Genomic DNA, 23,264 nt, shown 5'->3' with positions numbered 1-23,264 from the left:
AGTCAGCCTGGTGCAATTTGCCAGTGTTCTGAAATATTGAATTAGTTGCCCCTGCTTCTCTGGCGTGAGCTAGGCCATCTGGGTGTTTGTGTCCAAATTGGCACCCAGGAAAATTATATTCCGAGAGGGTATTAGCCTTGATTTCTCTTTGTTGACTGTGTATCCCAGAGAGTTTAAGAACATTATTACATAAGCCAGATGTTTCAGAAGAATGTGCTTGCTGTCCGCTTGGATCAGGCAGTCATCCAAATAAGGGTATATTTGTATCCCTTGAAGTCTGCAGTAGGCAATTACTGATGCCAGGCATTTCGTGAATATTCTGGGCGCAGTAGATAAGCCAAAGGGCAATGCAGAGAATTGATAATGGGTTGAACCTGCAAGAAATCGGAGGTATCTTCTGCAATTTTGTCTGATTGGGACATGCAGGTATGCCTCCTTGAGGTCCAATGTTACCAGCCAAGACTCCTTGCCCAGCATGGGAAGAAGTTGCTGTAGAATGAGCATCTTAAATTTTGATACGAGTAGGAATGTGTTTAGGATGGAAAGATCCAAAATAGGTCTCCAATCTTTTCCCTTCCTTGGCACCAGAAATAGCCTGGAATAAAAACCTTGACCTTGTTCGTGTGTAGGTACCTCCTGAATAGCTTTCATGTTTATAAGATCTGAAATTTGCTTTTGTGCCTCTGCCCTTTGATTGTGTGGCAGGTCTGGCATGCCTCTCATTTTTGGAAGGGTATGAAAATGGAATTTGTAGCCTCTGTTTATAATGTCCAGGATCCATTTGTCCTTTGTGACAACATGCCAATTTTTTGAGAATAGTGCCAGCTTTCCTCCTAAGGGGGCTGCCATTTGAGACCTGGTTGGCCTGGAAAGGGGAAAGTCATTGGGTCTGCGTTCTGAAAGATTGTGAGTTGTCCTCACCACCTCTTTGTGTAGGAGCTTGCCATTGTCTGCCTCTGTACGATCCTTGTGATTGTCCTCTGCCCCTCGGGCGCCTGTATCTGCCTCTTTGGGGTCTGTCTGTGGCAGGAAAGGACCAGTTTTTGGAAGGCCAATTTCTACTAAAACGTGGGGGTTGAACCTGCAGAAATTCTTTCACAGTTTGCATTGATTTAGCGTTTCCTCCATTTTCCGTAATACTTCCTCAGCATTTGCCCCAAATAGTACATCCTTTTGAAGAGGGGCGTCTAGTAATTTAGCTTTGACATGATCAGGCAAGGCTTGTTCTTTGAGCCAGGCATGCCTACGTATGACTGAGCCTGTAACAGCAGCTCTACATGAGGCCTCTAGAGCATCAAAACCACATTGTAAGGTATGTTTACCCACTTGTTCTGCACTATGCATCAAATCCTGCAACTCCTTCAAGTCTGGTTGTTCAGGTTGTGACATTTTACTTTTCAATTGAGATAATAGAAACTGTTGGTATTTTAGCATATGAAACTGACAGTTTAAGGCTCTCATGGTTAAGGTAGCCGAGGCATATACCTTTTTTCCCCACCTTTCTAAGGATCTGGAATCTCTCTCAGAAGGCAGTGGATTTTTGGCAATGGAAGCCTCAACTCCCTTGGGCCCCTGTGAGATGGTTTCTAGGTCAGCAGCATGGCTTTTGCAAAGAAATTGGTGTGAGTCAGGAACCCTGTAGTACCCGTCGGGCTTAACTGGAGCTGGAGGTAGAGAGTCCGGGTTAAAGCAGGCCTCAGAGTAAACATCATCTAGGATGTCCAAGACAGGAGGTATAGCCAGAGGCCTGTGCTGGGGTAACAAAAGAAATTCCCTGAGCCTTTTCTTGGAATCTGAATAATCCTGGCCTTCCCAGTGAAAATGTTCCCTTAAGGTATGCAAAGTTTCCCCAAATGAGTAATCCTCACGGGGGATACAGAAGGAATAGACTCCTCTGCATCAGAGTCTTCAAAAGGGGAGTAAGACTGTTCCTGATCATTAGAGTGTTCTGAAATAATGGAGCCCTGATCAGAGGAGGGGGAATCTTCCTCTACTCTGGGCCTTTTGTCCGGAGGTGGCGGAGAACCTCTGATTAAAGTAATTAAATCCTCAGCCATTTTAAGCATATGTTTCTTAGGCATGGGGCCTGGAGATGGGCCCTGTGTAGCTGGTCTTTTAGGGTGCATGGATTCTTTAGACTTGGTGAAAGCCTTGATGGAGAAAGAAGAGGAAGGTCTGAAGACACCTTGAGTGGTGGTGGACCTGTCCACATTCTGTGTTTCAACGCCAAGAGTGGCTTCGGTATCTGTAGTCGGGGTGTGGGCCGAGGAGCCTGCGACCTCGGGTACAGGAGACACCGCCAAATAAGTGTAGTCGGTAATCAGGGGCTGCGTAGGTGCCTCACTGAGAACCGGACCACGTGTAGTCGGCTTTGGCGTTGTGTCGGTAGAGGCCGCGGACCTCGAGTGTCGGTCCTTGTCTTTGCGTTTTTTAGACAAAACCTGAGTCGGAGTATCCGACGACATGGTATAGTTGCATGCTTTCCCAAAAAAATGCTGGGCGAACTCCGCCCGACACTTAATAGTGCGTTTGTTGAAGGTAGCACAAAAGTGACCGACCGAGACGTCGTGGTCTGGGCCTAAACAAGGTATACAGAGGGAATGGAAATCCTTATGCGGTATTTGCTTCCCACAAGAAATACAATTATTAACTTTGTCTGACATCGGTCTGAGGCAAGAAAAGTTTCCCCAACGGGGTACTTAGCTTTTAAGAAGACTTCAGTTTCCAAATTTTTCATAATCTCAGGAGCTGGCCGACCGGCACTTGCGAACTGCTTCTGCTTCGGGCACCGCGCGGCAAGAAAGACTGAAGAAAATGGCGTCGGCTGGTTCTTTTATACCCCTATCGCACTGATGTCAGGGAAGAAGCGACGACAACCGACGCCGGACCTAGACTTTGGAATTTGGCCGACCGAGGACCCGCCTGATGGCAGGAGAACCCATCTGTTATGACTGCAGCTGTATGCACGATGAACATCCCCTGATTAAAGGAATCAAATCTTCAGCCATTTTAAGCATCTGTTTCTTAGGCATGGGGCCTTGAACTGGAGACTGATGTGCAGTCTTTTTTGGTTTTAGAGGAGTCTTAAGCTTAGCATAAGATTTTATGGTGAGAGTAGTCGGTCTGAAGACACCTTCTGTAACCGAAGGCGTTTCCACAGCACCAGCTTCTCCTTCTGCAATGTTGTCGGTAGGGCCTAAAGAAAATGGCTGCGCTGGCCTAGAACACTCTGCTTGAGAATCGGAAGCTGTCTGGGGTTCCAATTCTGCGGTTGCCAGGGGCTGCGTAGGTGCCTCACTGAAAACCGGAGAACCGGCAACCAGCCCTGCCGAGGCCTCAGAGTCTGGCTTGGATCTAGGCTGCCTGTCTTTGCGTTTTTTATGCACGCTGGTAGTCGGTTGCTCCGACGGCATAGTGTAATTAAATTTCCTACAGCAGTAGTGTCGTGCAAAATCAAAGCGTTGCTTTATAGTTCGCTTATTGAACCTAGCACAAAACCGACAACCAGTGACGTCGTGGGCTGGGCCTAGGCAAGGTATACAATAAGAATGAAAGCTCTTATGAGGTATTTGCTTCCCACAAGAAATGCAATTGTTAATTTTTTCTGACATCGGACTGAGGCAAGAAAAGAAGACTTTGGACTGAAATTCGATTCGAAAATCTCAGGTGTCGGCCGACCGGCACTTGCGAACTGCTTCTGCTTCGGGCACTGCGCGGCAAGAAAGACTGAAGAAAATGGTGTCGGATGCCTCTTATATACCCCTGGCACACTGACATCAGGGAAGAAGCGACAGCAACCGACACCGGACCAGGACTTTGGAATTCAGGCTGACTGCGGGACCACCTGACGGCAGGATAACCCAAGTGTGATGACTGCAGCAGGGTAACACAGTGAACATCTGTGGTGTTGTCTGTCTTTAGTAATAGTTGTCCTGGATGCAGAAGGTCCTTGAAAGCTATTAAGGCATTTTGTACAGCTAGCATCTCTTTTTGATTGATGTGAAGATGCCTTTGTTCTGTGGCCCACTTGCCCCGAATACATTTTCCTGCCATGTGTGCTCCCCAGGCGTAAAAACGAACTAATGGAAAAATACTAAACAACCAAATAAAAGCTCTGGGTACAAACTCCAAATCAGCAAGAGAAATCTGTTTAATATGAAGCACTTTTCGTCGCCTACAATGAGGCAACTTCTTCAGATGAATTACAATTAAAAAACCATTTTATGAACTAATCTAATCACATGATCAAAAAAAGAGAATTGTATCAATGCTACACGAAGTAGTGCCAATAGTATAAAATTTAAAAACACATCAAAGCTTTAACTGTTGCTTACACAACCACCTAAACAATGAATCAACAAACAGTTTACTCTTCTTGGACAAGTTTAACAATTTCCTAAAAACAAATGATGAATAGTATAATGAAATTTATTTTATTTTATTTTTTATTTTACATTTGTTAACCGGGCTAGTCCAACTGGATGCATGTCCATTTTCAGTGGAGGCCCGAGGAGAAAAGCTCCGAGTTTACAAAACATTTAATATTACAAGTAAATTAAAAACAACAGTACAAAAATGTATAACAAAACGTTACTAAGAACAAGATTTGTACATAGTAAAAAATGATTTGACTATTTTCCCACAAAAAAAAAAAAACAATAAGTAAGTAAATAGAGAAAAGATGGGGATATAAGGATACTAAGGACTTCTACAGGATAAGACAGGATTTGGAAAACAGGATTGGTGGTTAGATGAGATAGGTAGAGCTGGGCAGAGTAGAAAGGTCAGTGAGTAATTATGATATAAGGATCAACTTTAACAGAGAAAATTTGAGGGAGACATGGTAGAGCAGAGGACAAATTTAAACTAACTTACATAGAGAACACAAGCTAGTGATAATATACATCATATTAGAATGTTGCTGTTTTGTTATATTGTTCGCCATCTAAATATATATACATGTTTTACAATTAAAAGAATAACTGATGACTAATATGAGTAATATATTAAAAAGCCTATCTATCAAGGCTTTTGAGTTTAAGAAGGCACACAATATTAGTGTTCGTTTAAGCCAGGCTTGACGAACGCGTTAGTTTTTAGTTGCCATGACAACTCACGTTCTTCCAACAAGTTTAAAGGACCTCCTCTAATATTATATTGTATTTGGTCAATTGCTCTGAATTTAAAACTGTGGCCTTCATGTGACATACTATGTTTTGCTAATGCGTTTTCTACTTTACTAGTAGCTATTGCGTAAGTGTGTTCATATACCCTGTCTCGTAAACGGTGTTCCGTTTTGCCTATGTAGTATGCCTTACATAGTGGACAAGAAGCTAAATAGACAACCAGTTTAGAATTACAATTTAACTTATAGTTGGTAAAATATTTTTTGCCATTTATGATAAATTTTGTACCTGTGGTTATAAATTTGCACATACTGCAACAGCCACAGCTATACAGTCCCACTTTTTTATTAAATTATTTTGGTTTACTTGATTCAAGAATACTTTTTAAATTCTTACCTCTCCTAAAAATAATTTTAGGGTAATCATTGAATTTGGTAGACAAAATTTTATCGTATTTAAATAATTCCCAATTTTTATATAATATATGTCTCATAATAGTACTATCAGAGTTAAATGTAGTGATAAAACTGCATTCAAAGCTCATGATTCCATTACTGTTTTAACACAGTTTGCTTCAGTTGTGTTTTCTGTTGCAATAATATTTTCTATAGGGGGACTACAAGTAGATAAACTTGTTTTGTACAGGGGTTGGCTTGTATTTAAGATCGGAATAATAACGCTGTTCTCCCTTTTTAACTCGACTTCGTTGAATAGTGTTTTAATAAAGTCCAACGGGTAGCCCCTCTGTTGAAACATGTTTTCTAATAGGTTACACTCTGTAACGAAGTCACTATGAAGAGAGACCATCCGGGCAGCTCTCATCATTTACCCTTTTATTATAGCTTGTTTTTGTGATGGAGGGTGCGAGCTAGTAAAGTGCAGGTAAGAATTACAAAACATACTTTTCCTCTGAATTTTGGAAATGTATCTGTTAGCCACGTGTTTCACTAAATTAACATCTAAATAGTTGATACTTACTTCCTGGAAGTTAAATGTAAATTTAAAAAAACGTGTTGTACTGTTGAGGTAGTCAAGGAGTTTGATGGCTGATTCTAAATTGCCTTGAAATAAAATAAATATATTGTCTAGAAACTGCATATAGTACATAATATTGGACATCCATTCAGTGTGTTCAAATATATAAACCCTTTCCCAGTACACCATAATGGTGTTTGCGAAGTTTGCTCCACAAGGGGAGCCCATTGCTACTCCGCATTTCTGTAAGAATACCTCGTTGTGGAAAGAAAAGTGATTGTTGGTAAGGATGATGTCGAAGAGAGTTGTCGCTAAATAAATTTCTTCACTGGGGACTTCCTTTTTTGTAAGAAATAAGCTGACCCACTCTACACCTTCAAAATGTGGGACTGAAGTGTAGAGGTCTACTACGTCAATTGTAATGAAATTTATGTCGCTGTCATAAGGGGTGTCATTTATGTTTTTCAAAAATGCCCACGAGTCTTTACATACTTGTGACTCGGTTAGCAAGTACTTTTTTAATATGTGGTCTACTACTTTTGCACAAGAATATGTAATCAAATTACGACCATCAATTAATGGTCTAAATGGTGGATTGTATACATTCTTGTGGATTTTAGGCACTGCAAATAAAACAGGAATTTTTGGCCAAATTGTAGTCTTATAATTGTATAAGTTGACATCAATAAACCCCTCTATAAACAGATAGTTAATATAGCCTTTAATTCGGCTATAGGCGACATTGACTTCATTTATAATAACCTTATCATAAGTATTACTGTCTAAAATGCTCTGCACTCTGTCTATGTAATCCGATAAATCAAAGACAGCTAGACCGCCACCCTTATCAGGTTTTATTGCTCTCACTCTAAGTGACTTAAAAATATTTAGTGAAATAACTTCATCTCGAGTAGTGTTAGTTGCTTGCATATTATTATTAAACAGCTTATTACGATTATTCACTAAATATCTCAAGACCAATTCCATAGCAGTTTCAAACAAATTCAATATAGGATGTAAGGAAGGGTTATACTTGCTGGCAACTCTGAAAGGATGGTTTACGTGGTCAGAGTTGCCAAGCAAAAGATTCAAATTCAATTTCCTCACAAAAAGTTTTAAGTCTGTTTGCACTATGTCCATCTGTTGATTAGGTACGAAGGTGTTGCCCTTCGCTAAAAGTTCCACAAGCGCTGAATCGATTTCAATACATGAATAATTAAAGATGTTGAAGTTGCCTGTTTTATTTTTCACGATGCAATATGTTGTTGCCAATCAGATGTCATCTCCTGGGTCTGTTGTTCATGCGCGGTTTGTTTTTTTGTTGTTGTTGATGGCCATAGTTAGGGTTTTTTGGAATTGCACCAGTACGGTTGCCATTATAGTTCGGCTTGTTTATTTGATTGCTCCCCAGGCGTAGTCCGAAGCATCTGTTGTCAGTGTTTGCCTGGCTGTGGGCTGAGTGAAAGGCTGTCCCTTGTTGAGGTGACGTGCTTGTGCCCACCATCGAAACTCCTGTTGAAGGCAAGAAATAAGTGGTATTACTGTTTCCAAATTGTGACAGCGTTGAGACCAAACGCTCTTTAGGTACCATTATAATTTCCTCATATGCAGTCTGGCATATGGAATTAGTAGTATGCAAGATGCCATGAACCCCAAGGCCTGCAGAATTTTTCTTGCAGGGAGTTGGGTTTTTGTTGCCATCAATTGAAAGTATTGAGTCAGTTGTCCTTGCTCGTCTGGCATGAGATAAGCCATCTGGGCCGTTGTATTTAAGCTGGCACCCAGGAATATTATCTCTTGTGAGGGCACTAGTTTTGACTTCTTTTCGTTTACTGTGTACCCTAGGCAAATTAGCAATCTTTTTACAAACGCCAGATGTTTTAGAAGAATGTCCTTGCTCTCTGCTTGAATAAGGCAGTCGCCCAAGTATGGGTATATTTGAATTCCTTTTTGTCTGCAAAATGCAATTACTGGGGCCAGGCATTTTGTGAAGACCCTGGACACAGTAGATAAGCCAAAGGGCAGTGCAGCGAATTGATAATGCATTGAACCAGCTATGAATCTGAGGTATATTCTGCAAGATTGTCTGATTGGGACATGCAGGTATGCCTCCTTGAGGTCCAAAGTAACGAGCCAAGCCTTCTTGCCCAGCATGGGAAGAAGCTGCTGTAGTGTCAACATTTTGAATTTCGGAACATCTAGGTAAGTATTTAGAGTGGAAAGGTCCAGCAAGGGTCTCCAGGCTTTGTCCTTTCTGAGGACCAGAAAGAGTCCCAAGTAAAATCCTTGTCCTTGCTCCTGTTGTGGCACTTTTTGAATAGCTCTCATGTAAATTAAGACTGTAATTTGTTTTTGAGCCTCTGCCCATTGATTTTGTGGCAGGTCTGGCATCACTTTTAGCCTTGGTAAAGTGTGAAAGTGGAACCTGTAACCTTGAGACACACTATTCAGAACCCATTTGTCTTGGGTGATCATATGCCAATTTTGATAAAAAAGTGCTCGTTTTCCCACCAAGGGGGCTGCCAAAAGGAAAGTGCTTGGCATCTGAAGGGGGAAGTCATTGGGACTGTTTCCTATAAGGTTGTGACCTGTCTTCCCCTCCTTTTGGGGTTGAAGCACCCCATTGTCGAGGTCTGTAAGAGCCTTGGGGCTGAGATCTGCCTCTTGGGCGTCTGTATTTGCCCCTTTGTGGTCTGTCTAACACTAGAAAGGACCAATTTTTTGTAGGCCAATTTCTGCTAAATCGAGGTGGCTGTACCTGTAAGAAATCCTTCACTGTTTGCATAGATTTTGCCTTATCCTCCATTTTCTTTAATACCTCTTTTGCCTTAACACCAAATAAGACATCCTGCTGCAAAGGTGCATCCAATAATTTTTCTTTGACATGACCAGGTAAACCTTGTTCTTTTAACCAAGCATACCTTCGAATCACAGATCCTCTAACTGCTGCTCTACAAGAAGCCTCTAATGAATCAAAACCACATTGCAAAGTATGTTTTCCCACTTGCTCAGCTGCATGCAATAAATCCTGCATTTCCTTATAGTCAGGATGTTCTGAATTTGTAATCATTTTCTGTTTTAACAGAGACATTAAATATTGTTGATATTTAAGCATATAAAACTGGCAATTTAAAGCTCTCACTGCTAAAATTGCAGAAGTGCAAATTTTCTTCTCCCATCTGTCTAATGCTCTAGAATCCCTGTCAGAGGGAAATGGATTTTTAGCCGTGGAAGCCTTTACCCCTTTTGGACCCTGGGAAATAGTTTCTGGGTCAGCAACAGGGTTTTTATAAAGAAATTTGTGAGAGTCAGGGACTCTGTAATATTTGTCTAGTTTGACTGGAGCAGGGGGCAAAGAATCAGAATTTAAACTGGATTCAGAGTACACATCATCCACAATGTCTAACACTGGCAGAATAGCAAAGGGCCTGTGCTGAGGCAATAAAAGAAAAACTCTAAGCCTTTTCTTGGATTCTGAGTAATCCTGGCCCTCTCAATGGAAATGCTCCCTCATGGTATGTAAAGTTTCCCCAAAGGAATAGTCCTCTGGAGGAGAGGCTGAAGGAATTAATTCTTCAGCATCTGAATCCTCATAGGAGGGTAGAGAGTATTCCTGATCTGAAGAGGAATCCGAAGAAATGGAAACCTGGTCAGAGGAATCAGTCTGCATCCTGCCTAGGCCTTTTATCAGGAGGGGGATGGGAACCCCTGATCAGAGTAATTAAGTCTTCGGCCATTTTGAGCATCTGTTTTTTAGGCATGGAGGCCTGTCCAGGTGAATGCTGCACTTGCTTCTTTGTCTTTAAAGGAGTTTTAGGCCTTGGCTGTAGATCTGATGGTAAGCGGAGAAGGTCTGAAAACACCCTCAGAAGCAGATGCCTGCACAGCAGCTCCGGACTCTTCTGAAGAGTTAGTTTCTGCAGGCCCTAAATGTTGAGTATCCAGAGGGAGTCGGAAGCGGCCTGTGTTTCTGAGGTAGTGGTTGTCAGGGGCGGAGAAGGCACCTCACTGAAAACCGGAGAACCGGCGACTGGCCTAGAAGAGGTTTCATTGTCAGTATTGGGCCTCGGATGCCTGTCCTTATCCTTGTCTTTGCGCTTTTTGTGTATTCCGGTCGTCGGTTGTTCCTATGGCATGGTATAATTGAACCTTCGGCCAAAATAATGTCGGGCAAAGTCAAACTGACATTTAATAGTGTGCTTGTTAAATCTAGCACAAAACTGACAACCAGTGACGTTGTGGTCTGGGCCTAGGTATGGAATACAGTAAGAATGAAAATCCTTATGAGGTATTTGTTTCCCACAAGAAATACAATTAACTTTTACTGACATCGGACTGAGGCAAGAAAAAGTTTCCCCAACGGGGTACTTAGCTTTATTGAAGACTTCAGTTCTGAAATTCGAATTGAAAATCTCAGGAGTCGGCCGACCGGCACTTGCAAAGCTGTGGGCACCACGCGGCAAGAAAGACTGAAGAAAATGGCGTTGGCTGCTCCTAATATACCCCTGGCACACTGACATCAGGGAAGAAGCAACAGCAACCAACGCTGGACCAAGACTTTGGAACTCTGGCTGACTGCAGGACCGCCTGACAGCAAGATAACCCAAGTATAATGACTGCAGCAGTGAAACACGATGAACATCTGTAGTGTTGTCCGTCTTTAGTAATAGTTGTCCTGGATGTAGTAGATCCTTGAAGGCTGTCAGGGCATTCTGAACAGCAAGCATCTCTTTTTGACTGATGTGAAGATGCATTTGTTCCTTGGGCCATGTGCCCTGAATACATTTTCCTGCCATGTGTGCCCTCCAGACATAATCAGACGCATCCGTTGTTATTGTCTGCCTGGCTGTGGGTAAGGTGAAAGGCTGTCCCTTGTTGTGGTGACAGGCCCAGGACCACCATCGAAACTCCTGGTGTAGACAGGGAATTATAGTAACTATTGTCTCCAGGCTGTGGCAATGTTGAGTCCAAACACTTTTTAGATACCATTGTAGTTTCCTCATATGCAGTCTTGCATATGGAATTAGTAGAATGCAGGAGGCCATGAACCCCAAGGCTTGCAGAATTTGTCTTGCAGATAGAGTTTATGTGGCCACCTGTTTGAAGCAAGTCACCAATTGAATTTGCTTTTCTGGCATAAGGTAAGTCATCTGGGCAGTTGTATTCAAGCTTGCACCCAGAAATGTAATTTTTTGAGAGGGTACCAGTTATGATTCCTTTCCGTTTATGGTGCACCCTAGACAAACGTTAGAACCCTTTTTACAAACGGCAGATGCTTTAGAAGAATGTCCTTGTTTTCTGCCTGAATTAGACAATCATCCAGGTATGGATATATTTGAATATTTCTTTGCCTGCAAAATGCAATTACTGGAGCCAGGCACTTTGTGAAGACCCTGGGCGCAGTAGATAAGCCAAAGGGCAGTGCAGAGAACTGGTAATGCAAGTAGCCTGCTTTGAAGCGGAGGTATCTTCTGCAAGATTCCCTGATTGGGATATGCAGGTAAGCCTCTTAAGTCTAGAGTTACCAACCAGGCATCTTTGCCTAGCATAGGTAGTAACTGTTGAAGAGTAAGCATCTTGAATTTTGGAATCTCCATAAATGTGTTTAGAGTGGATAAGTCCAGAATTGGACGCCATGATTTGTCTTTTCTGGGTACCAGGAAAAGTCTTGAATAGAAACCTTGTCCCTTTTCCTCTTCTGGTACTGGTTGAATAGCCCCCATGTTCATGAGGGACAGAACTTGTTTCTGGGCCTCTGCCCACTGATTTGGGGGCAGATCTGGCTATCCGCTTGGGATTGGTAACGTGTGGAAATGAAATCTGTATCCCTGGGATACTATATTTAAAATCCATTTGTCCTGGGTAATAAGTTGCCAGTTTCGTGCATGAAGTGCCAGTTTTCCCCCAAAGGGACAGCTAAAAGTTAAGTGCTTGGTGATTGTAGAGGGATGTCATTGAGACTGTTTACCATAGGGAGGTGCCTTGTTTCCAAATTTGGAGGTGGAGGCACCCCATTGTTTTGTTCTAAAAGTTCCTTGTGATTGAAACCTGGAGCCTTTGGAATGTCTGGATTTGACCTGTGTGGCTCTCGAAGGGACTGGAAAGGACCAGTTCTTAGCAGGCCAGTGCCTACTAAATCTTGGAGGTTGCACTTGTAAGAAATCTTTCACAGTTTGCATAGATTTAGCTTCATCTTCCAGCTTTTTTAACACTTCTTCAGCCTTATTACCAAAGAGACGGTCCTGTTGTAAAGGAGCATCCAACAATTTTGTTTCAACATGGTCAGGCAGAGTTTGCTCTTTGAGCCAAACATGCCTTCTTAGCACAGATCTAGTTACAACAGCCCTGCAAGAGGCCTCCAAAGAAACAAAACCACACTGCAAAGTATGTTTTCCAACTTGTTCAGCTGAATGTAATAAATCCTGCAAATATTTATTTTCCACACAGTCAGAGATTAACATAATTATCTGTTTAAGTAGTCCCATGATATGTTGTTGATATTTAAGCATATGAAATTGTCAGTTTAAAGCCCTGATTGCCAAGGTTGCAGAAGTGTAAACCTTCTTATCCCATCTATCCAGCGCGCTGGAACCTCTATCAGAAGGGGTAGGATTTTTAGCAGTAGAAACCTTAATGCCCTTGGGACCCTGAGAAATGGTTTTAGGATCAGCAATAGGATTTTTGAAAAATAATTTGTGGGAGTCAGGAACCCTGTACTATCTGTCTGGCTTACAAGGAGCCAGAAGCAGAGAAACATGAGCCATACTAGATTCTGAAAAAACATCAACAATGTCTAGAACAGGAGGTATAGCCAAAGGCCTATGCTGAGGAAGAAGAAAATCCCCAAGTCTCTTTTTAGATTCAGAGAAATCCTGACTTTCCCAGTGGAAATGTTCCCTTAAGGTATGTAAAGTTTCCCCAAAAGAAAAATCCTCAGGGGGAGAAGCAGAAGGAATGGAATCATCTGCATCAGAGTCCTCATAAGTTTGAATAGCCAAATCCTGTTCATTAGAAGAGTCAGAAGAAATAGAATCCTGTTCAGAGGGGGTTGGCTACCCCTGATCAGAGTAATTAAATCTTCAGCCATTTTTATCATTTGTTTTTTAGGCATATGGGCCTGCACATGTGGCCCAGGCATCGGTTTTTTAGACATAGATTTAGATTTTGGCCTTAGTTTTGAAGATGGCGTCGGTCTAATATACAAATCTGTAGGCCTGAAAACACCCTCAGAAGCCGGTGCCTGCACAGCAGCTCCGGATCCATCTAAAGTAAAGACATCCACGGGTTCCATAACTGAAGCATCGCGTGGCATACTGGACTCTGAATGGGTCACAGAAGAGACCCTGCGAATCAGAAGAAGTGGGTATCAGGGGCTGCGAAAACACCTCACTGAGTACTGGTGAACTGATGACTGGCTTAGAAGCGTCGTCAGTTTTGGACCTCGACAGTCTGTCTTTCTTTGCATTTTTTAGGTATTCCGGTAGCCGGATTGCTAACTGACGACATTTCTGGATAATTAAATCTTGAGCCAAAATATTCAGAAGCAAAAATATACATACGATTAATCGTGCGTTGATTAAATTTAGCACAAAACCGACAGCAAGGCACGTTGTGGTCAGGACCTAGGCAAGGAATACAGTACAAATGAAAATCCTTATGAGGTATTTGCTTCCCACAAGTAATGCAATTATTAACTTTAACTGACATCGGTAAGGAGCAAGAAAAAGTTTCCCCAATGGGGTACTTAGATTTTAGTTGAAGACTGTGGTTCTGAAACTCGAAAAAGAAAATTTCAGGAGTCGGCCGACCGGCAATTGCGAACTGCTTCTGCTTCGAGCACCGCGTGGCAAGAAAGACTGATGTAATGGCGTCGACTACATGTTTTATACCCCTGACGACCTGATGTCATGGAAGAAGGGACATCAACTGACGCAGGACCCATGACTTTGTTAATCAGGCAGACTGAGGGCAACCTGCCAGCAGATTACCCAAATGTAATGACTGCAACAGTGAAACACGAAGAACATCCTGCTGTTGAGCCTCTGAACACTGATTTGGGGGTAGGTCTGGCCAACCGTTTGGGTTGGTAAGGTGTGGAAGTGGAACCTGTATCCTTGGCATACTATATTTAAAACCCATTCATCCTGGGTAATAAGTTCCCAGTTTTTTGCATGCAGGGCGATCTTTCCCCCTAAGAGAGCAAGCAGTTGAGCAGGGCTTGGAAGGTTTAAAATTAAGTCACTGTGACATTTTTGCATGGGGGGGGTGTCTTACTACTTCCAGCTTTGGAAGTGGGAGGCCCCCACTGCTTAGGCCTGCGAATACCTTGAGGCTGTATCCTAGGTGATTTGCTGTTCCTGGGTTTGGACTGAGAAGGCCTGGAAGAGACAGGAAAGGACCAATTCTTAGCAGGCCGATGCCTACTAAATCTGGGAGGCTCTACTTGCAGGAAATCTTTAACAGTTTGCATAGATTTAGTTTTTTCCTCCATCTTTTTAAGGACTTTGGCTTTGTTGCCAAACAGGCAGTCTTGGTTTAAGGGAGCATCCAGTAATTTAGCTTTAACATGATCTGGCAAATTTTGCTTCTTAAGCCAAGCATGCCTACTAAGTACAGACCCAGTGACAGCAGCCCTGCAAGATGCTTCTAGAGGGTCAAAACCACAGTGCAAACTATGTTTACTAACTTGTTCAGCAGAATGCATTAAATCCTGTAATTCTTTATTTTCAGCACAGTCAAGAATCAACATATTTTACTCTTAGTCCCATAATATGCTGCTGATACATTAACATATGAAACTGGCAGTTTAAGGCCTTAATGACCAAAGTAGCAGAAATGTATACCTTCTTACCCATCTGTCCAAGGCCCTAGAATCTCTATCAGAGGGGGTAGGGTTTTTGGCAGTAGCAGCCTTAATGCCTTTAGGTCCTTGGGAAATGGTCTCTGAGTCTGCAGTAGGATTCTTGAAGAGGAAAGTACAGTTGTGTACACTTACCATAAATGTAGATGTTCGAGTGTATTCACTGTTGCAGTCATTACATTTGGGTAATCTGCTGGCAGGTTGCCCTCAGTCGGCCTGATTAACAAAGTCTTGGGTCCTGCGTTGGTTGCTTTCCCTTCTTTCATGATGTCAGGCCATCAGGGGTATAAAACATGCAGCCGACGCCATTACATCAGTTTTTCTTGCCCTAGATGTCAGGTGCCCCCAAATGGGGAGCAAATAAATTTAGAAACACAAAAAATATACCTCCAATCCCAAAAGCAAATACACCAAAAGGGCTTTTAAGCATATTGAAGGAAAGTAGAGGTATAGCCAAAGAAAAATAGGGGTGTGGAGGGAGGGTAACCAGGACTGCAACAGTGAATACACTCGAACATCTACATTTATGCTAAGTGTACACAACTGTACTATGTTCTTCGTGTTTCACTGTTGCAGTCATTACATTTGGGTAGATTTCCAAAGCAATGGTTGGGTGGAGGGAATTATACAGCATTAGGACCAGCTGTAAGGCACTGCAGGACAGCAGTGACAAAGCCATCTCTGGATTTAGAGAAAAAGTGTTAAATGGTAATGTTTGGTGAATGTATGAACTGAGCTTGAGGTAGCAACTTCTAGAATGTCCCTGGTAGGAACACCTCTGAGAAAGTCTGCAGAGGTAGATGCAGCCCTGGTGGAATGGGATCTGATCCCCTGGGGGATAGTCTTTCCATGGTGCATATAGCAAAAATGAATACAATGGCTTATTCATTTGGAAATGGTTTGCTATGAGATAACCTTTCCCTCTGCCCCTGCAACAAATGCCACCAGCAGTTCAGATTTTCTTTGAGATTTTGTTCTGCTTAAGTAAAATCTAAGTTGTCTGTGTACATCCAATGAATGCAGAATCTGCTCCCCCTTGCTCTGTGGATTGGGAAAGAAAGTTGGCAAATGAATTGTCTGATTAAGAGCTACAGTGGGTACTACCTTAGGCATGAAGGATGGATTGGTCCTGAGAGACATACCCTGTCTGCATGGAAAATGATGAAAGGTTCCACTGCCATAAGAGCCTGTAATTCTGAAATCCTTCTAGCTGAAGTAACTGCTAAATGGAAAGCTGTTTTCCAGGAGATAAATTTTAAATCTGCAGTACCAGCTGGCTCGAAAGGAGGGAGAGGGAGTTTTTCCAATATGAAATTGCGGTCCCTGGCAGAGGTTGGAGCTCTCCTGGGTGGTTTTAATTTTTTCGCCTCTCTGAGATACTGCTTTAGCAGGGGATGAGAGAAGAGGGTAGGATCTGTGTTGTAATGAGCTGAAATGGCTAAGGAATGGATTTTTATGGAAGAGAAAGACAGTCCCTTGTGAAGCATCTCAGTTAAGTATTGCAAAATCTGAGGAATGTTGGGCACTGCTGTGCTTATCCCTTGAGATTGACTTCATGCATAGAATCAATTCCATTTGTCAGCATAAGATTTTCTAGTACTTAGGCCTTCTCTCCTCCAAAATGACATCCATCACAGGTTTGCTGAGGGATGCTAATGGTGAATTTAAGTGATTAGCCACGCTGCAAGATTCAAAGTTTGGAGCTGAGTGTGCAGAATTTGGTTGTTCTGCTGAGATAGTAAGGTGTCTGAGGCAGGTGCCACAGTGGAAGATGTGACACATTGCGCAGGAGTGGGTACCAGTGTTGGAGAGGCCAGTCTGGAGCAATCAAAATCACTTTTGGTTTGTCCTGTATGACTTTTACTAAAACTTTGGAGATCAGAGGCAGAGGGGGAAAGGCATAGACTGATAGGTTTTTCCAACTGAAGGATAGAGCATCCACTTTCCAGGCTTTTTTGTGATGAGTTCTTGTGCAAAATTTGTGCAACTGATAGTTCTGGGGTGAGGCAAAAAGATCTATGTCTGGGCTCCCCCATTTGCGTGTCAACATGATGAAAATCCGTGGTTCCAGTTTCCATTCGTGTGGGTCCATGAGATTTCTGCTTAGTCTGTCTGCCAGAGTATTCGGCTTTCCTGGCAGAAACTGAGCTTGGAGTTGTACTTGACAGGTCAAGGCAGTGTTCCACAATGCCATGGGTAGTCTGCAAAGGGGGTAGGAGTGTGTACCCCCCCTGCTTGTTTTTGTGCCACATAACAGTGGTGTTTGTCTGTCTATCATTAAATGTCCTGGATGAAGGTAGTCCTTGAAAGCTGCCAGTGTATTCTGTACGGCTAGCATTTCTTTTTGATTGATATGAAGGTGCATTTGATTTGGGCTCCATTTGCCCTGAATACACTTCCCTGCCAGATGTGCGCCCCAAGCATAGTCTGATTCATCTGTAGTTAGGGTTTGGGCAGCAGGGGGTGGTATGAATACAATACAAATAAAAATCCTCGAGGTATTTGCTTCCCACAAGTAATGCAATTATTAACTTTTACGGACATCGGTAAAGAGCAAGAAAAAGTTTCCCCAAAGGGATACTTAGCTTTTTAGTTGAAGACTTTGGTTCTGAAACTCAAACGAAAATTTCAGGAGTCAGCCGACAGGCACTTGTGAACTGCTTCTGCTTCGGGCACCGCGCGGCAAGAAATACTGATGTAATGGAGTCAGCTGCATGTTTTATATCCCTGACGTCATGGAAGAAGGGACAGCAACCAACGCAGGACCCAAGACTTTGCGAATCAGGCCAACTGAAGGCAACCTGCCAGCAGATTACCCAAATGTAATGACTGCAACAGTGAAACACGAAGAACATCTTGTGAGAGTCAGGTACTCTCTCATACCTGTCAGATTTCCTGGAAGCTGGAGGTAAAGTGTCTGGGGCCAGGCTACACTGCAAGAAGGCATCATCTACAATGTCCAGGACAGGAGGGATAGCTAATGGCCTGTGTTGAGGGAGGAGTAAGAATTCCTTAAGCCTCTTTTTGGAGTCAGAGTAATCCTGGCTTTCCCAACAGAAATGCTCCCTAAGAGTGTGCAAGGTTTCACCAAAAGAAAAATCTTCTGGAGGGGAAGCAGTGGGAATGGAATCCTCTGCATCAGAATCCTCATAGGTAGATAAGGGCAAATCCTGGTAATTAGAAGAAACAGAAATTTCAGAATCCTCATCAGAAGAATCAGAAAGAAAACCAGTTCTAAGTCTCTTAGAGGGAGTAGGCTGACTTCCCCTAATTAAAGTAATAAGGTCTTCAGCCATTCTTATTTGTTTTTTAGGCATATGGGCCTGACCATGTGGTTTGGGACATAGTTTTCTAGGCGTGGGTCAAGTTTTAGGGCTTGAAGAAGAAAATGGAGTCAGTTTTAAATGCAAGTCTGTAGGCCTGAATACACCCTCAGAAGCCAGTGCCTGCACAGCGGCTCCGGACCCATCCAAGGTAGAGACAATCTGCAGGTTCCATAGTTGAAGCATCTCGCGGCATACCAGATTCCAAATGGGTCTCCGTAGCGGCCTGCGAATCTGAAGTAGCGGGTATCAGGGGCTGTGAAAGCACCTCACCGAGTACCAGCGAACTGGCGACTAGCTTAACGGAAGCATCGTTGGCAGTTTTGGACCTATAAGGTCTTCTCTATCTCTACTTTTTTCGGAATGTTGGTAGAACGGCTTACCGAAGCCATTTCTGGACAGTTAAACTGAGTACCAAAATAATATGCTGCAAAAATAAACAGACGACGAATAGTCCGGGGATTGAATAAGGCACAAAACAGACAGCGAGGGATGTCACTGTCTGGGCCTAAGCAAGGAATGCAGTACGAATGAAAATCTTTACGAAGTATTTGCTTTCCACAGGTAATACAATTGTTAACTTTTTACTGACATTGGTTAAGAGCAAGAAAAAAAGATCCCCAATGGGGTACTTAGCTGTTTTGAAGACTTTGGTTCTGAAACTCTATAACGAAAATTTCAGGAGTCGGCCAACCACTTGCGAACTGCTTCTGCTTCGGGCACCGCGCGGCAAGAAAGACTGGTGTAATGGAATCGGCTGCATGTTTTATACCCCTGATGACCTGACGTCATGGAAGAAGAGACAGCATACGATGCAGGAATCAAAGACTTTGATATTCAGGCCGGCTGAGGGCTACCTGCAAGCAGATAACTCAAATGTAATGACTGCAACAGTGAAACACAAAGAACATCCTGCTTAATATGAAGTTGGCAGATTGGTTCGGGGTTAGGGAATAAGCCAGGTATCCAAATTGAGTGTCCGCAACTGGGGATGAAAGAACTCCCCTTCCCTCTGGGTCAGGTGGTTTGGAATCTGAGGAAGATGCCATGGGGGTAGGGAGGACAGGCTATGCAGCAAGAGGTACCAGTGCTGGTGGGGCCAGTCTGGAGCTATAAGAATGGTTCTTGGTTTTTCCTCCTTTATTTTGAGAAGGACCCTGGGGATGAGAGGCATTGGAGGAAAAGCACTGACCGATAGATTGACCCAAGTGAAGGGCAGGGCATCCACTTTCCAAGCCATGCAGTGATAATCCCTGGTGCAGAATTTGCTGAGCTGATGGTTGGTGTGGGACCTTCGGAGTTCCTCATTTCTGAGTTATTAGGGTGAAGGTACTTCTGTTGAGTTGCCATTCATGGGGGTCCAGAAGATTTCTGCTTAATTGGTGTGCCAGAGAGTTGAGAGAGCCTGGTAGGAATTGTGCTAACAGGTGTAGTTGTATAGCAGAGGTTGTGCGCCAAAGGCTCATGGCCAGCCTGCACAGAGTGTAGGAGTGAGTCCTTCCCTGCTTGTTGATGTACCACAACACAGTGGTGGTGTCTGCTTTGATGAGGAGAGCCCCTGGAGAGAGAAGGGCCTTGAAAGCTATAAAGGCGTTCTTCACAACCATCATCTCTTTTTGACCGATGTGCATAAGGATTTACTGTGGGCTCCACTGGCTCTGTATGCACCTGCCATCCAGGTGGGCACCCCAAGAGTAGTCTGATGCTTCTGTGGTGAGGGTCTGGCCGGCAGGGGATAGGGAGAAAGGCATTCCCTTGTTGTGGGAGCATGCTGTTGCCCACCAAAGAAAATCTTTTCTGAGGCAAGGAATTATAGGTAGAACAGTTTCCAGGTCTTGAGAGCGTTGGCACCAAAGGCTCTTTAAGTACCACTGAAGTTTCTTCATATGCAGTCTGGCACATGGAATGAGTAGTATGCAAGATGCCATGAATCCCAGAGCTTGCAGGATCTTCCTTGCAGTTAGTTGGGGCCTGGTGGCTAGTTGAGAGAAGTAGGCTGTCAGGAAAATTTGTTTTTCTAGAGTAAGGTATACCATCTGGGAAGCTGTGTCCAGACTTGCTCCTCGGAAGATTATCCTTTGGGTAGGCACCTGTTTGGATTTTTTTTTGTTGTTGATTGTGTACCCTAGGGAGGTTAGTAGGCTCTTTACAAAGGCCAGGTGCTTCAGCAGCTTCTCCTGGCTGCCTGAATAAGGCAGTCGTCTAAGTATGGGTAAATCTGAATATTTCTTTGTCTGCAAAAGGCAATGGCCGGAGCCAGATATTATGTGAAAACTCTGGGAGCGGTAGATAAGCCAAAGGGAAGCGCAGAGAACTGAAAGTGTTGAAATCCTGCGTGAAACTGTGATATTTCCTGCATGATCCTCTAATAGGAATGTGGAGGTAGGCCTCTTTTAGATCTAGGGCGGCTAGCCAAGCGTCCTTGGCAAGAAGCATGGGTAGCAGCTGCTAGAGGGTGAGCATTTTGAATCACCAGGAAAGGTGCTGATAATGGATAGATCGACGATGGAGCGCCAGGTGCCCTCTTTTCTGGGCACCAGAAAATGTCTGGAATAGAAATATTGGCCTATCTGTTCTCCAGGAACGTGCTCTAGTGCCCACATAGGGAGCAGGGACAGGATTTATTTTTCAGCCTCTGCCCACTGATTTGGTGGTAGATCTGGGAACCCTTTTGGGGTTGGAAGGGTGTGGAAGGAGAATTTGTATCCCTGAAACAATGTTCAGAAACTAGTGGTCCTTGGTTATAATGGTGGCCCAGGTGCGTGAGTGAATGGAGAGTTTTCCTCCTAGGGGTAAGTGAAGGTGGGCAGAAGGAGGGGGTGGAGGAGATGAGTTATTGTGAGTTTTCACTATAAGGGGTGGCTTAGAACACCCTGGTTTTGAAGTGGTGGTAGTCCACTGCTTAGATCTCTGCATTCCCTAGGGCTGCTGTCTGGGGGGCCTGCTTCCACTGGACCTAGGCTGGGACGGTTTATTGCGAGCATGAAAGGACCAGTGTTTAGAGGGACAATGCCTGCTGAACCTAGGGGGCTGGACCTGCAGGAAATCCTCAACTGTTTGCATAGATTTTGCTTTTTCTTCCATCTTTTTAAGACGACTTCTGCCTTAGTGCCAAATAATTTATCTTTGTGCAAGGGAGCATCCAACAATTTAGATTTGACATAATCTGGCAGGGGCGGTTCCTTAAGCCATGCATGCCTTCTAATGACAGATCCAGTGACTGCTGCCCTGCAAGTAGCTTCTAGGGTATCAAAACCACAGTGCAAGGTGTGTTTAGTTACTTGACTTGCAGAATGCATTAGCTCTTGTAAATATTTAGATTCTGATCAAGCAGGAAAGGAAGACATTTTTTGCTTAAGGAGTTGCAAGGTATGTGGCTGAAATTTCAGCATATGGAACGGACAATTTAGTGCCCTGATAGCAAGAGTAACTGAGGTGTATAGTTTCTTACCCCATCTGTCCAAAGCTCAGGAATCCCTGTCTGAGGGAGTGGGATTCTTAGTAGAGGTTGCTTTAATTCCTTTTGGCCCTTGGGAAATAACCTCAGGGTCAGCTGTAGGATTTTTAAAAAAAAATATTTGTGGGAGTCAGGGACTCTATAGTACCCATCTTTTTCTTGGAGCAGGAGGAAGGGTGTCACACTGGATTCGAGGAAAACATCCTCCACAACATCCAGGACTGGGGGATGGCCAAAGGTCTGTGTTGTGGAAGATCCAGGAATTCCCAGAGTCTCTTTTTAGACTGAGGGTAGTCCTGACTCTTCCACTGGAAATGCTCCCTTAAGGTATGCAGGGTTTCCCCAAAGGAAAAATCCTCTTGGGGAGACGCTGAAGGAATGGAATCCTCTGCATCAGAATCCCAAAAGTGGAGAGGGGTTGCAAGTCTTCATATTCAGATGCATCAGATTCATCTGTTTCTTGTTCAGACAGAACTACAGGGGACAGATCTCCTTCCCTTTTGGGGGGGGGGGGGTAGCTTGGCTTCCCCTGGTCAGCATGATAACGTCTTCCACCATTTTAAGCATTTGAAACTGAGGCAGGGTAGCAGGGGCCTGAAAGTGGGTCATCGGTTTCTTGGGTGTGGGTCATATCCTGGGCCTAAGAAACTCTGTAGTTTCAGAAAGGACGGTTGACACGAAAGAAGACGTTGGTTTGTGTCTAGATTCGGTAGTACGAAGGATTTCCTCGTAAGACGGTGTCTGCTCAGCAACTCCTGACCCATCCAAGGTTGAGACGACTGCAGGATCTTTAGTCGAAGAGTTTTGCTGCATAATGGACTCTGAAAAGGTCTCTGTAGCGGCCTGCAAATCAACAGAAGCGGGGCCTCAGGGGCTATGAAAGCACCTCACTGAGGACCGGAGAACTGACTACTAGCTTAATGGAAGCATTGTTGGTAGGTTTGGACCTGTGCAGTCCGTCTCTGTCTTATCTTTATGTTTTTATGGAAGATCTGTTGTCGGACGGCTTACCAAAGCCATATCGGAATTAGAGGACTGTAAGCGAAAATATCTTGCTACAATAAGGCCCTGACGACGGATAGTTCTGGTGTTGAAGAAAGCAGAAAAGTGACAACGAGGGACATCATGGTCTGTGCCTAAACAAGTGATGCAGTAAGAGTGGAAGTCTCGGTGTGGTATTTGTTTTCCACAAGCGAGACAATTAACTTTTTCTGACATCGGTTCGTACAAGAAAAAAGGATGCCCAATGGGGTACTTAGCTTTAGAAGACTTCAACTTCAATTCGGTAGACGTAACTCTGGTAGCGGCCAATTGGCACTCGTGCAAATTGCTTCTGCTTTGGGCTCCATGGCAAGAAAGACTGATGGAATGGTGTTGGCTGCCTTACTTTATACTACTGACGACCTGATGTCAGTCCTCAACTGAAATACTAGTCTCTGGCATTCGCTGGCCGAGGGATACCCTGGCAGGGATAACCCAAATTTGATGACTGCAACAGTGAAACATGAAGAACATCACCTTCT

This window comes from Protopterus annectens, chromosome 17.part0 (assembly GCF_019279795.1).
Source record: "Protopterus annectens isolate FY-2018-M chromosome 17.part0, PAN1.0, whole genome shotgun sequence".
Lineage (NCBI taxonomy): Eukaryota > Metazoa > Chordata > Ceratodontiformes > Protopteridae > Protopterus > Protopterus annectens.
This window is presented reverse-complemented; position numbering follows the sequence as displayed.